This window comes from Pogoniulus pusillus, chromosome 5, assembly GCF_015220805.1.
Source record: "Pogoniulus pusillus isolate bPogPus1 chromosome 5, bPogPus1.pri, whole genome shotgun sequence".
NCBI lineage: Eukaryota > Metazoa > Chordata > Aves > Piciformes > Lybiidae > Pogoniulus > Pogoniulus pusillus.
Window position 1 is genome coordinate 4,987,460 of NC_087268.1, and position 14,158 is coordinate 5,001,617.

The window sequence follows — 14,158 nt, forward strand, 5'->3', positions numbered from 1 at the left end:
TTGTGAGAAATAAGCAACAAGCTTATTCTCAGAACTGCCTCTATCTTAAAATCTTAAGTGAAATTGGTATTTCAGTTGCCTATCAGTAAACAAGTCACCTTGCACTGACATTGGATTAACTCCAAGTTAACACAAATCATCCTTTGTTAGCGTTGTCTGCACATATATATGCATATGTAGCATGTTATACATAATGGATCTGAGAATGTTTAAAGAAGTAATATTTTTCCAGTCATTCCCTGTTCCCCTTTGGACTCTTAGCTGCTGTTGGCATCTACTGCTCTTTCATATTTCACTTGCTATGAAAATTATAGTTACCATTTGACCACTGTCATGGATCAGCTCATTACAAGTGATTTGCCATTGGAATGGGCTGCCCAGGGAGGTGGTGGAGTCACCATCCCTGGAGGTGTTCAAGAAGAGATTGGATAAGGCACTTGGTGCCAAGGTCTAGTTGGCTGGCTAGGGCTGGGTGCTAGGTTGGCCTGGATGATCTTGGAGGTCTCTTCCAACCTGCTTGATTCTATGATTCTAAGTGGGGTGTCCAAAGGGTCAAAAATAATTACAGCAGTAGCAATAATAACAAAGAATTAGATTTTAGAGCATTTTGCACATCTGAATGGAGACATGCCATGTGTTTCTATGCAAAACACACTAATCTCAGAAGCCACAAAGAAGGTGAGGTCAAGTGTCACAGTAGCCTAGTGTTATACTTAGGTTAAATTTATTGTCTAAATATGCCTAATTTTGTCAGAGATATCAACACAGACAGCAAAGCAGAGTCTGGTCTGTCTGTAAACACCCTACCAAAGCAGGAACAAGAAAAGCAACAACAGCTGCACACAGCTGAGCAGATGGGAGAGAAAAGGAAAAGCACAAGGCTGTATTGGCCAGCATAACAGACAAAGCTCAGAGGAAAAAGAAAGAACATGCTTTACTTCTCATGTCCCCAGACAACACCATCTACCATCATTTGCCTGTTCTGCTGAGAACTGGCTGATGACTATCATTTTAGTTAGATTTTCCATGTCAGCACAAAACCAACTTCAAGAGGTTTCTGAGTACCCAGAAAACAGCAATCTGTAGCAACTTGCAACCCCAGTTAGTGTTGATGAAGCAACCCCATTTAATGAAAAGCTATGATGGTCTCAGATTACAACTGGGTGACATTTGTGAAGGATTCTCTCTTTTTCTGTATCAGATTGTGCAAAAAGCTATTCCATTTTATAGCAAACCTTTCATAGCACTGAAGGTATGAACACATAGACAGAAAGAAATCAAGAGTGCTCCCAAATTCTTCTTTGGGGAAAGAAGGAAAAATAAAAGAAAAAAGAAAGTGAAAAATCAACAGTAGAGGAAAGCATCTCCATAAGCACCAAGATTTTCAGTGGCAACACAAAAGAGCACACAAGAGAGAAATGCAGACAAGTGAGAAGTGCAGTAGCATCCTTTCAGATGTGTTTCAAAGCCAGTGATCAAATAAATACACTGATGTCTGTTGAGCTATTAACCTATCCCACCATCTGCCTCAAAAGTGAGGGGTCTTACCTAAAAAGTCAGGAAGACACCAGAGCAATTGAGCACAGCCCATGGGAGAAATAATCAATCATCAGAAAAAGCAATAATAATCCTGATGGTCAATTATCAGAAATGTGAACTTTCACATATGAGCAGCCAAGTCATTTATTGTCTTTGTGTCTATGTATAAACTTTTTAAAGCTAAAGGCAGTGGAAGGAAAATTTACCTTAATAAAAGATGTCCTGCAAAAATTGACTTTATTAGACAGCCTTCTGGTCAGATTAATCTAAATGCAAGTTGGTTTTATAAAAGCATAGCTCTTGACAAGCTATGTGCTTACAACAGCTCTATAAACATGCATTGTAAAATATTTATGTGGGCTCAGCATGAGGGCAAACTCACAAATAGACTTGCTAACTCCCTTCTTCCTGATGACCAATAACCAGAAGAGGAGAAAGGAGAAGATACTCTTTTTAAAGTAGTCTAGACAGTTCAAAAATAGCCTCTGTGCCCTTGACAGGTGCAAGGGAAACTGGAAAAGTAGGAACTCCTGGTGCTTACTGAAACCAGGGTGCTGTTTTGACTGTATTTTTCATCCATTCTGGATTTAAGGAAGGAGAGTCATACCCAAGCAGCTCCTAAGCAAGGCCCACCTCATAAAAAAGCTTAACTAAGGAATAACTTTGATTGGTTTTCAGGAGACCTTCATACAGCGCAACATCCTGAACATCAAGAGTATTTGTGACGCAAAGTCACAGCGGAAGCTGAGACATCTTCAGGGCTTTAGCTCATCCTTTCTCCCCATCTGCCTTCCCTCCAGAAATTATATATATTTTGTCTGTCTGCTCATTTATGACACGTTTAGCTTGGGAAAGGAGTTAAAAGGTAGTAAAGGGAAATTATCTTCCCTCTTTCTTGTCTTCACTTTGCATAGAAAACAGCAAAGAAGAGTAGTTTATTGTCTCAAGTTGATGTGCATGTTCTGTGCACTCAAGATGACATTCCCTCAGTCAAGGCATGTGGAGTTAGGTAACATCCATTTATGTTAAATAATGTTAAAATAGAAGCACACACAGCACCAGATTTAGACATAGTAGATAATGCTCTAAGATAGTCTGGGCTTGCATTTTTGGGTTTTTATTCAGTGCAGGGGGATCATTATCTGACGTTTTAATGGATGTGGGCCAACTTTACAGAATCTTGCAGGTTCTGTTCCCACACCTGGGAACAGAACTCTACATTTCCCTCAAGATCCTGGGTCAGAAGGAATATGTAAAACACCACTCTGCCAGCAAGACTTCACAAATGTGAAGTGACTGAAACTACAGAGTGTGCAGGGACAGCAGGGGCCACCGAAGGAAGTTTTATCACGCAATGATCTTGGATGTTAAAGACTGTAGTTCTCCAAGCAGAGTGCTAAAGCTGTATACCCACATTGCATCATATAATAACATAAGCTGTGGCCATCAGATCATACTATATGAATTCAAATTTATAGTTATAAATTACTATATGCTCAACACTATGAAACTTCCTCCAAGTCTGTACAAATTAACTCCACTCTGCTCTTACTAGCAGCTATAAACATGCCATTAGAAAGTCAGTACTGTGGAGAGACAGAAGATTCATTGCTCTTTATCTTATCTTCCCAAAGTTCTAAGTTATGATAATATAGATAGGAAAACAGACCTGCATGTCAAAACTGCTACAATTACCAAGCTGCTGAAGTCTGAACTGCCATAAGCTGGATCTTCTTGTGATGCTTCTCCCATAATAGCCAGCATGTCATTCAACTGCTCACCTTCCAGCACGCCATAAATTTGGCAAGTAGCTGAACAGTGAACAAGAGGCACTACAGAGAACACAAAAAGAGATGACTGAAAACACCAGTGCAACTAGAAGCAGAGTCAAAATTCAGCAGAGTATGTCTCTTGTTGGGTTTGTGACTTATTTTCTTCCCCCCCTCCCTTAAGTTCATGGTATACATTCTTCCTCGAGGTGTACCACTACAGGCACAGTCAGTCTTTGGGCTTAATTTGGTACAGCATGCATGCAGGTCTCTAAACTCAAACGTATTACAAGTGGGAAACACCAGTGCAGGACGGAATACAGATCTGATGATACAAACTACAGTTAAATGCTTGGCAATGTAACAGATGACAGCAACTAGATAAATACATTAAGAAATAGCTGCACAGGCATTGAGGGGCATTTTCTGAACCTTTACAAATATCCAGTTGCTCTCAATCTACTCTGCTGGTTTGAGGCCAACTGGGATATTTTAATGAGAGAAATTAGGCCATTGGTTGTGAGAAGGAAATAATGATGAAGTCTGTATTGTTCACTGGTTTGCTGAGTGGGATATAAAGCCAAAATGTGAATAATCCTTCTCACTTGAGGCTGTGTTGCTGGATCTATTCACTTCCTCTTAACTCCCCTCTAATGTCTTTCTATTAACCTTGGCTAACAGAAAACAAGGTAAGGTTTGCTGCTTGTTTTGTTTGTCTCTCGGGGAAAGCAGAGGGAGAAAAGGAGGGAGGGTAGCTTTGAGCTCTTTCTGGGCAGTTCATTTGTCTGGGAGGGAGTTTGGATTTCTGTATTATTACTAATTTGTATTATAATTGTAAATACTTGCAAATATATTGTGTGTATATGCTTGTAAATTTAGTTTTGCTGTAAATACAGCTTCATCTTACTTCCAAACCGTCTGAGCTAGTCTGGTAAATTCCAATGGCTGGGGGGGAAGTTCCTAACCCACCACATCTAGGCTCTCCAAAGAGCTACTGTTAATGGTTTCCTATAAGGCACTGCACTTGCAAAGCAGATCAGTGAAATGCTACACACAAAGTGACTTCCCACACCCTCTCTCAGAGGCAACCACTGCTAACTGTGGATAGATTTGTCAGAGCTGCTGGGAAGGAAAGAAACACACAACAGCACACTCAGTTAATCTTCATCTTCTTACTACACCCCTTTTAAGAGAATAAGGAAATAAGAATGCTCACACATATCTTTACTTAAACCAAAGAAGCTACTGTTCTACTCAGTGTGATAAATTCAAGCAAGAACCAAATGAAAAAGAAATAACAGAAAACTACTGAACTGCATAAAAGAGTATGCACGAGACCACAGGATCACAGGGCGTGGAAGTGATCTCTGGAGATCCTTGAGTCCAAGCCCCCTGACAGAGCAGAACTATAGAATCTAGCACAGGTCACACAGGAACACTTCCAGACAGGTCTTGAAAGCCTCCACAGAAGGAGATTCCACAACCTCTCTGGGCAGCCTGTTCCAGTGCTCTGTGACCTTTACAGTAAAGAAGTTCTTTCTAATGTTGAAGTGGATCTTGCCATGCTGTAGTTTACATCTGCCGTCCCTTGCCCTATCTCAAGGTACAAGTGAGAAAAGGCTGTCTCTTCCTTCTTGACAACAAAACCTCAGATATTTATGAACATTTATTAGATCCTCTCTCAGTCTTCTCTTCTCCTGACCAAATAGTCCCAAGTCTCTCAGCCCCTCCTCATAAGGCAGTGCTCCAGTCCCTTCATCATCCTTGTAGCACTCTGTTGGACTCTCAAGTAGGTTCTTGTCCGTCCTGAACTGGAGTATTCTAAGTGAGGCCTCACTAGGGCAGAAAAGAGGGGGACTGTGTGCTCAACACACTCGTCTTAATGCACCCCAGGATCCCATTGGTCTTCTTGGCCACAAGGGCACATTACTGTCCCATGGATAACTTGTCCACTAGAACTCCCACATCCTTCTCCACAGTGCTGTTCTCCAGCAGATCCCCTCCTAACCTGTACTGGTGCAGTTTATTATTCCTTCCGAAATGCAAGACTCTGCCCTTATCCTTGTTGAACCTCATATAATCAGCAAACTTGCTGAGCAGACACTCTTCCCCTTATCAATGACAGTGATAAAGATGTTGAACACGACTGGCCCCCAGCACTGAACCCATGCTCCTTAGAATATCTAATTTCACTTTGAAATTACAATTGCTTGATTTATGCTCTAACAAGCACCAAGCACTAAACATTCTCTTAACACAAAATTTGCATTGAAAAGAGAGAGAGGGAGAGAGAGAGATGCAGCTCACTAGTCAGATATGTGTATCTGCTTGGCCTATTGAGAGGAAATACCTTCTATTATCTTTTAAACTGACAACATGCTACACATGAAATCTCATTTTTAACCACAAATCATCTCAAGTACAGACTGAATCCTAACCTTAATCCAAGGCATTACTATCATATTTATTTAAATTGTTACATCATATAAGGGAATTCAAAGCAACAGAACTTTCATAAAGCAGGCTTACAGAAATGACCCAAGGTAATAAAACAGGGTAATGCCAAAGGGACTGAAGAAAACCTTTCCAAGTCAATAAAACCTTACACTAGACTTGCAGCCTATCCCACAAGCTCCAGTCTTCCTTGAAAAGCTCATATTCATCATCCAAATACTAGGCTGCAGAGAAGCATGAAAAATTCAACAACAGGGGAAAAAAACTAAACAATTGTTTCGATCCAGCAATCTTCTGTGTGATTCTGGCTAGTTATATATTCAGCCAAGCATGTCATTTAAGTAATTACCAATACTACTGCAGCACTTCTGTTGCCACCTACCACAGAAATTGCATTTCAGCACCTAGTACATAAGCTCATAATAGATGATATTTTTATTTCAGGGATCAAAATTCCACAATGAGTATTACTGCAAAAAGACAAGAAATCACGATTTGCAACTACATTCAACTCAAATGTAGGTGTTAAAGTGCAGCAAGTCAGCCAAGACATCTTTAAGACAGTTAAGGTTTGCAGCAAGATGAATCAGCCCTCTCCCACAACACAGTGCTCAGAATGGCACTTCAAAGCCTAAGAGAAGCCTCTGAAAATGTGAAGTTTACACTCAGCCCTCTCTGGTGGTTAAGCATCAAAACCAAAAATCAGACGAGGTATTGAAACCTTTCTGTAGCCATAACCTGAATAGCAGAAACAAAGATGAATACTGACCATATGCACAGTTCCTTGCATTTCTAGGTCTTCATGCCAGTACTTCAATTAAAGCTTTGCATTTTTTCACTCAGATCTGAGGGTTCTTGAAGCACTGCTCACTTCTAAAATGCATGAATTGACTTCCCTGAAAATAGCACTCAGCTGGAAAAGAACAAGAGTCATGAAAGTAAAAAATGCACCAGGGGAACAAGAGAAAGAATTCCTTTGTGCTTACATTTTGAATTTATGAAGCAATTTGTTACTGTCAAGATTAGTGTAGCATAAGAAAATCTTAGTGGGCAGACTGGAAAGAAGTCCATTTTGACAGCTCAGTTTTCCTTTTATTCTTTCTTTCTACCATCTTCCTTACATCTTGGTTATTCCTTCCTATCATCCATACTCCACTGTTCACATCACCTTACAGAATCATGAGCACTCTGGCCACCCTGACAGGGCACTGTCCCATAGGCACAAAGCAGTTCAGCTTCACATACAGCCACCTTGGGGAGCTAAAAGACACATTATCCAAAATCCTAGACATTGCCAGAAAAACTTTGCTGCCAACCAGTCATAATTCCCTGACAAGGATGTGCTGATTAGAACATGAGCACATTTTCACAACTGCTTCAGAACATTGTCCTAAGAGCTCTTTGAGTTTTTATAAGGAATAAAATCTCTTCCTGCTTTCTTCAACAAGAGCTTTAAATCTACTGTTGCCTTCAGGTAGGAGTTTCTACAGCCGAGGCTGTAACATTTCCTCACATTGTTACTGATGCCCCAATTATGAATACAGCATTTGCCCTGGAAATATAAAAAGAACTCAGATTACATGATCCAAATTAGGTCTATTTCCCCCCACCCTTACTTGTGTGGAGCCTAACACAGCATTTACAGTTCATGTCCACTTAGAGCTATGCTACAGAGCTGTATGTAAGCAAACACATAACAGTTCTTTACCTGTCACAGCTTTTAGTTGACAAACACAGCCATTTTCCAGGGAACAGCAGTGAAGTTCCTGTATTTTTAAGCCCAACCCATGACTACATAGAAATCTCAATTTCACATTTCATTTTGCCTCTTAAAGAAAGGTTTGAGTCCTCAGAGTTATGCAGAGAAGTTGGAAAATAAGTGAATGTTTAGTGAACAAACCCAAGAAGAAGCTAGACATGTATCATTTTAAAAGACATCTCAATCCATTGCATGATTTTTGGGTGCTTCAGATTGGGCAGCCTGGCTGCAGAAGAAGGAATTTTACAGACATTTTAAAGAGCTATAGCAAGCTCCAAGACAACTATAAATACATGCACAGCTTTCACTCTGTCAAAGAAAGGACTCTCCTATACTCATTTGCAGACCTTTTGATTTTCAAAACAGATGAAAAGACTTCTCTACAGATAACCAGTTGAGGAATTAATTCACTGTTAGTTCAGTCACTTGTGAATCTTGTGGATATGCTTCCAAGTGTTGAGGGAAGAAATTCTGTTACTTATAAAGTTTAAAGGGGAGAGTTCTAGTGTACTACATCAGAAAACAGGTATTTACATATCAGATTAGATCCACCACGAAAAATAAACTACACAACAGCACAAGAAAGCACAGCATTTTCAGCATTCAAGCAGAAATGCACACCATTCCAACACTGATATTTGCAAAGAGAGAAATCCCACAAGAAAGCACACATTTTGTTATCAGATTGTGGTTCCATATACATTTATATAAGTTAAATATATCCTTGTTCATGTCACGCTAAATAAGCAGTGTCCATTCAAGAAAAGAAGTTACAAGCTGCTGCAACACAGGAACCTATAGTCTACTTCACAGAATTCAGATGATTTTCACTGAAGTGAAAGGGAAGTACAGGAAACTGAGATAATCTCAATAGTTTACAGGTCATTACAAAAATAAACTGAAAAGGGAAAGTTGCATCCTGTCACTCTGGTTCTGTGTCCATCCGTACCTGTTGAGCACTGCTGACTGCAGGACCCTCAGATCAGTCTACCACGTTTCACTAAGTGGAAACCTGTGAGCTGCTATCTGTCAGAGCTCCATTTGAAGAAAATAATTCCCTATCTCTTGCTGTCAACCGCTTCCCCAACCTAACCACACATTAAACAAACAGCCATTTGACATTCTCTGAATGATCATAGAATCAATCAGGTTGGAAAAGACCTCCAAGATCATCCAGTCCAACCTAGCACCCAGCCCTAGCCAGGCAACTAGACCATGGCACTAAGTGCCTCAGCCAGGCTTTGCTGGAACACCTCAAGGGATGGAGCCTCCACCACCTGCCTGGGCAGCCCATTCCAACGTCAATCACTCTCTCTGCCAACAACTTCCTCCTCATATCCAGTCTATGCTTCCCCCAGCACAACTTGAGACCGCATCCCCCTGTTCTGTTGCTGCTTGCCTGGGAGAAGAGATCAACCCCCACCTGGCTACAGCCTCCCTTCAGGTAGTTATAGACAGCAATGAGGTAGGTAACCTGTGTGCAGCCTGTTCTCCAGGCTGCACATCCCCAGCTCCCTCAGCCTCTCCTCATAGGGTTTGTGTTCCAGGACCCTCACCAGTTTTGTCACCCTTCTCTGGACACGTTCCAGCACCTCAACATCTCTCCTAAATTGAGGAGCCCAGAACTGGACACAGTACTCAAGGTGTGATCTACCATTTCAAAGCTAAGCATTACAGCCCAGAGTCCACTTCAAATTTAGCTCAGTGTATACCTTCAGTTGTTAAATGTTAAGACTTGTTCTACCTTTTTGTGACAGCAAATTAATTCTCTTTGAGTACTAAGTCTTACACAAATGTGGTTCTCAACTTCTTTGAAGTCCATGGTCAAGTTAACTTTTTTCTCAAAGGACCTAAAAGTGAAGTCACAGTGGACAAGAGGTTTCACTCAACATAGATGTACCATGAGGACTGTCATTACGTAACAAATACATTATAAGAAATGTACAGTTCAAAGGGATGATGTATTATTGTCCTTCCAACCCACGCTCTCTTCCACAGCATTCTACATCTTTCTCTCAGAAATGTTTAAAAAAAAAAAATCAGCTTTAAAAAACATGTCCAGCTTTTCAAAGTAGATTCATGCAGGAGTGTGATGGTTTGGGTGTTCCCCACCCCCCCACACACTTTAGAAATCACCCAGACTAGACTCAGCAGCTCTGGAAATATGAATGAAGCTTATATTTACAGCTAGCACAATAGACAAGCAGATATTTACAGTAGATACAGTTATAGACAGAAATAGACAAGGTGAAAAGGTAATACAGAAACACAACTCCCCTCCCAGAAACCTGAGTCCCCAGAAGAGGCTCTCAGCCACCCCTGCACCTTCCCCCTGCCCCTCTCAACCTTACCCCAGTCCCAAGGAAGAATGGAGGTTCGGCCAGGGGGTTAGGAAGCAAAGTGGGTTAGTCAAAGAAAAGACAGAGAGGGGTGAGGTTAGAGATGCAGCTCAGACAGTTTGCCAGAAGAAGTGTTGTGCTTATCTATGTTTTGATTCTCATACATCTCAGCAGGCCAATCAGTGAGGTAGACATCAGCCTTGTTCTCCTTCACAGCCTATAATCTAGTTCTTCTCACCACAACATTCTAGCTAGGCTCAAACTGGCACAAGGAATTATTCTGGATTGTCACTAGCATCACATTTTCTTCTGACATTTCCTAGTCTACCATAGGTCATCACAATCAGTATTTATACTGCATAACTTTAATGTGCATTCAGTGGCATATCACAGCTCTGACTCTGTGTGGAATGCTTCCACTACTTCTTCAGATTAACAATCCAGTCATCCAATGTAATATTAAGTAAGTTTTTAAGACAGCAGATGGCATTGCTTAGTTATTTTTAACTGTTTTACCCTGACCATTTACCATGCAGCGTTATCCATTTCTGAAGATTAGTAACTGGAGCTCTACAAATAGCACAGAAAAGTAATCATAGAATCAACCAGGTTGGAAGAGACCTCCAAGATCATCCAGGCCAACCTAGCACCCAGCCCTAGCCAGTCAACTAGACCATGGCACCAAGTGCCTCATTCAGTCTCTTCTTGAACACCTCCAGGGATGGTGCCTCCACCACCTCCCTGGGCAGCCCATTCCAATGCCAATCACTCTCTCTGGCAAGAACTTCCTCCTAACATCCAGCCTAGACTTCCCCCGGCACCATTCTACCTATCTGCTCTCTACAGAGTTTCACACAGCCATCTTAGAGGAGCACAGTTTCCCGTGGCTGGAGCTGCCCCTCCTTGAGCTGCCAAATACTTCTGAGCTTTTAAGTGAGCCTCCTACCAGCCACCAGCTGAAGGTCCTCCTACCTTCACTGGATCAGCCAGAGAAATGGCTGGCCTCCAGCTTAGTGGGAATTTACAGACTGTTTTCCTCACCTGATTCCCAAAGGATCTCTGTTAGAGCTACATCCTGCCATCAGGCATAAAATAACAAAACACTTCAAGCTGCTATTGGAGGAATTGTCCGTTCAACAACTCAGAATTGACAAAACAGGTGAATGCTAAAAAGGCTCTTCAAGCTCATTCAGCATTATGCAGGAAATAACAGCCAGGATGAAAAGAGATCTGCTCCTATGCTTTCCTAGTGGCTGCAAAACAAGATCTGACATTCAGTCTTCCTTGTAGAATTGCTTTCTCAATATTCCTTATATGATATATAGGAGATGAAATAAAGGCAGAAAGCTAAATTTCCTCTGTGAATTCAGATGACAGATTTGAAAAGGTAAACTGTAAAAACAAAGGTGTCTGTACACAGGTTTAAATTGCTGTACAGAAAATGGGAATTCAGAGAAGGCAATGTACCAAGGCATTTTTTTTTATCCCTTTTCAAAATACTAACAAAAACATTATGTTCTACTCAGGGTATTCAAAAAGTGGCTGTCACAGTAGTTTATGGCTTTACAGTAAGAGTTTGTGAACAAAAGGTGTATTTTGCCACCTGCCAGTCAGTGAAAACAGATACAAGAATGCACTGTGGGTATCTTGTATTTGGACCAGTGCTGTTCAATATCTACATCAATGATCCAGCCAGCCAGACTGAGTGCACCCACAGCAAGTTTGCAGATGATACCAAGCTGAGGGGTGTGGTTGAAAAGACTGAAGTATGGGATGCCATCCAGAGGGACCTGGACAGGCTGGAGAGGTAGGCTGAAGAGAATCTCATGAGGTTCAATGAGGCACACCTAAGCTGGGGCAATCCTAGATATCAAGGCTGAATGACGATGAAATTGAGAGCAGTCCTGCAGAAAAGGATTGGGGATGCAGGAGGATGGGTAGCTGGACATGAGCTAACAGGATGTGCTTGCAGCCCAAAAGGCAAATTGCATCCTAGGCTGTACCAAAAGAAGCACAGCCAGCAGATCATCAGAGGTGACTCTGCTGCTTTGCTCTGCTAAGACCTCACCTGGAGTACTGCATCCAGCTCTGAAGCCCTCAACACAGGACAGGCATCGATGGACCTGATGGAGTGGGTCCATAGGAGGGCCACAAAAAATGATCAAGGGGCTGGAGCACCTCTCCTATGAGGACAGACTGAGGAAGCTGGGGTTGTTCATCCCAGAGAAAAGGCAGCTCCAGGGAGATCCAACAGTAGCCTTCCAGTAGCTGAAGGAGGATTACAAGAAGGCCTATAGTGATAGGATGAGGGGCAATGATTTGAAAGTAGAGCAGATTTAAATTGGATGTTAGGAACATGTTCTTTACCATGAAGATAGTGGAACACTGGAACAGGTTGACCAGAGAGATAGTTGAGGCCCCATCTCTGAAGATATTCAAGCTTAGGCTCAACATGGCTCTGAGCAGCCTGATCTAGTTGAGGATGTCCCTGCTTCCTGCAAGGGGCTTGGACTACATGAGCTTTGGAGGGCCCTTCCAACCATTCTAGCATCTTGAGCTTAGGATGTCATCAGGGAGCAGTCAAGTGGACATTCTTTAGCAGGCTGTGTGGCGATACTTGCTACCTCAAAGATAGCAGCCCTTGATGCAAATTTAGTCCAGAGGTGGCCCTGTGCTGATGGATCCCTGCCAAGTGACATTACTGACTGACCCCTCCTGATAGGCATAGAGTGCAATAGAAAGTAAAAGTAAGCTCACTTCACACCTTGTGTGATAGGGGTGTGGGAAATGGGGAAAGAGATGGGAACAAGTAAGCCATGATACAGGAGAAACACTGTCACCCTCACACACTCGTACACAGCTCTGATTTTCTTGACTCACTCCCAAATTTTCCTCTGGCCTTACCCTTTTAAAACCTATTCATCAGGCCACACTGTATGTACTGTCTGAACTCAGAGATAGCAGCCTCACAGAGTATTTTATTTGCAGGGTTTGCTAACACTTTATCCTTGCTCGATAGGCTAAGGGCAAATACTCATCAAAATGCACGCTTAGTATTTAGTGTGCATTTAATAGCAGCCAGGAGCTTAACCTGAACATCAACCATCTGTGGTAGGAGATTTTCAATTAAAAAAATACTTATGAAAACCATCAGGGCAAAGCAATTTGTGAAGAATCACAGGTTTCTTCAGAATGAAAAAAAAATGTCTGGAGAATATTGAAAACAAACATTAGAACTAATGAAGAGGTTCAAAAGTCTTCTCATTTCATATCTTTGTGAAAACCTGTTTTCTCCCTCAGTGTTCAGAGCAGCACATCAGCAGCATACTTATCAAAGCATTTATCCTCTTTCTGAATCCAGCCTAGGGCAGAAATAAGCTTTTTCATCCACTCAGAGCATATCATTACACTTCTGAAAAGCAAACAGAGTTCCAAGAGCTGTGAGGACCAGAGAAGGGAAAGAAGTAGTCAGTCTCTGATATAATAAATCACAGAAGCAGTCTCAATTTTTTCTTTTTATGGAAGTCACCTTCTAAAAGTGTTGCCACTGCACTTCAGACAATACTTTTTTCCCCCCACAGGTTAAGTTTTTTTCCAACTTGTTGGTAATATAATTAACAGATTTTTCCTCCATAATAGAATGAATTAGACATATAGATCAAAAAATCACATGAATCCAAACCAGCAGCCACGAGAATTGTCCTTTATACTCATGGTAGCTATATGCTTTCTGCTAAGTCAGTTTTGAAATACATGCCAGTCTAAATGGCAATAGAAGATAAAAGACTACATTCCTAAAGGTCACCAATAGTCAGTAATGTTATCTATAGTAAACAACACTACCATAATGACAAGAATTATATGATATAGTGGCCTACAGGAGCAGAGATTAGTGTTAAGTGATCGTGCCCTGTCCCACCTTACAGCTGCAGCCTTAATAAAGTATGATATGGACACAGAAGCCAAAAAGCCAAAGGCTTAGAAAGTCTGTACTCAGTACTACAAGTGATATAGGGTGGGCTTCAATTTTTAGATGAAGAACACATATTTAAATATCAGACTATAACATTACTTAGAAGTGCAGAGGTCTAGCAGGACTTTCTAAACCAGAAGCAAGTCAGCTGCCTAAGCCCTGTTGCAATGAGTAGTTATAAACTCAGCAGTCTGTTTAAACACTGTAAAACACGTCTGAGGACTTTCACATATTTGTGTGCCCAGGTATTTCCAAGTACAAGTGAACTGAAGCCCTTCAAACTTCCTCAATGCTGAAGCAATTCTGCCCTATTTGAATAATTTTG

General features: G+C 41.4%; 1 protein-coding gene across 2 annotated transcripts in view; it reads right to left on the reverse strand.

Annotated features, from left to right (window-relative positions):
• The window catches only part of ARHGAP6 (Rho GTPase activating protein 6), a 180,424-nt gene that overhangs the window by 128,032 nt on the left and 38,234 nt on the right, over window positions 1-14,158 (reverse strand). The window lies entirely within an intron of this gene.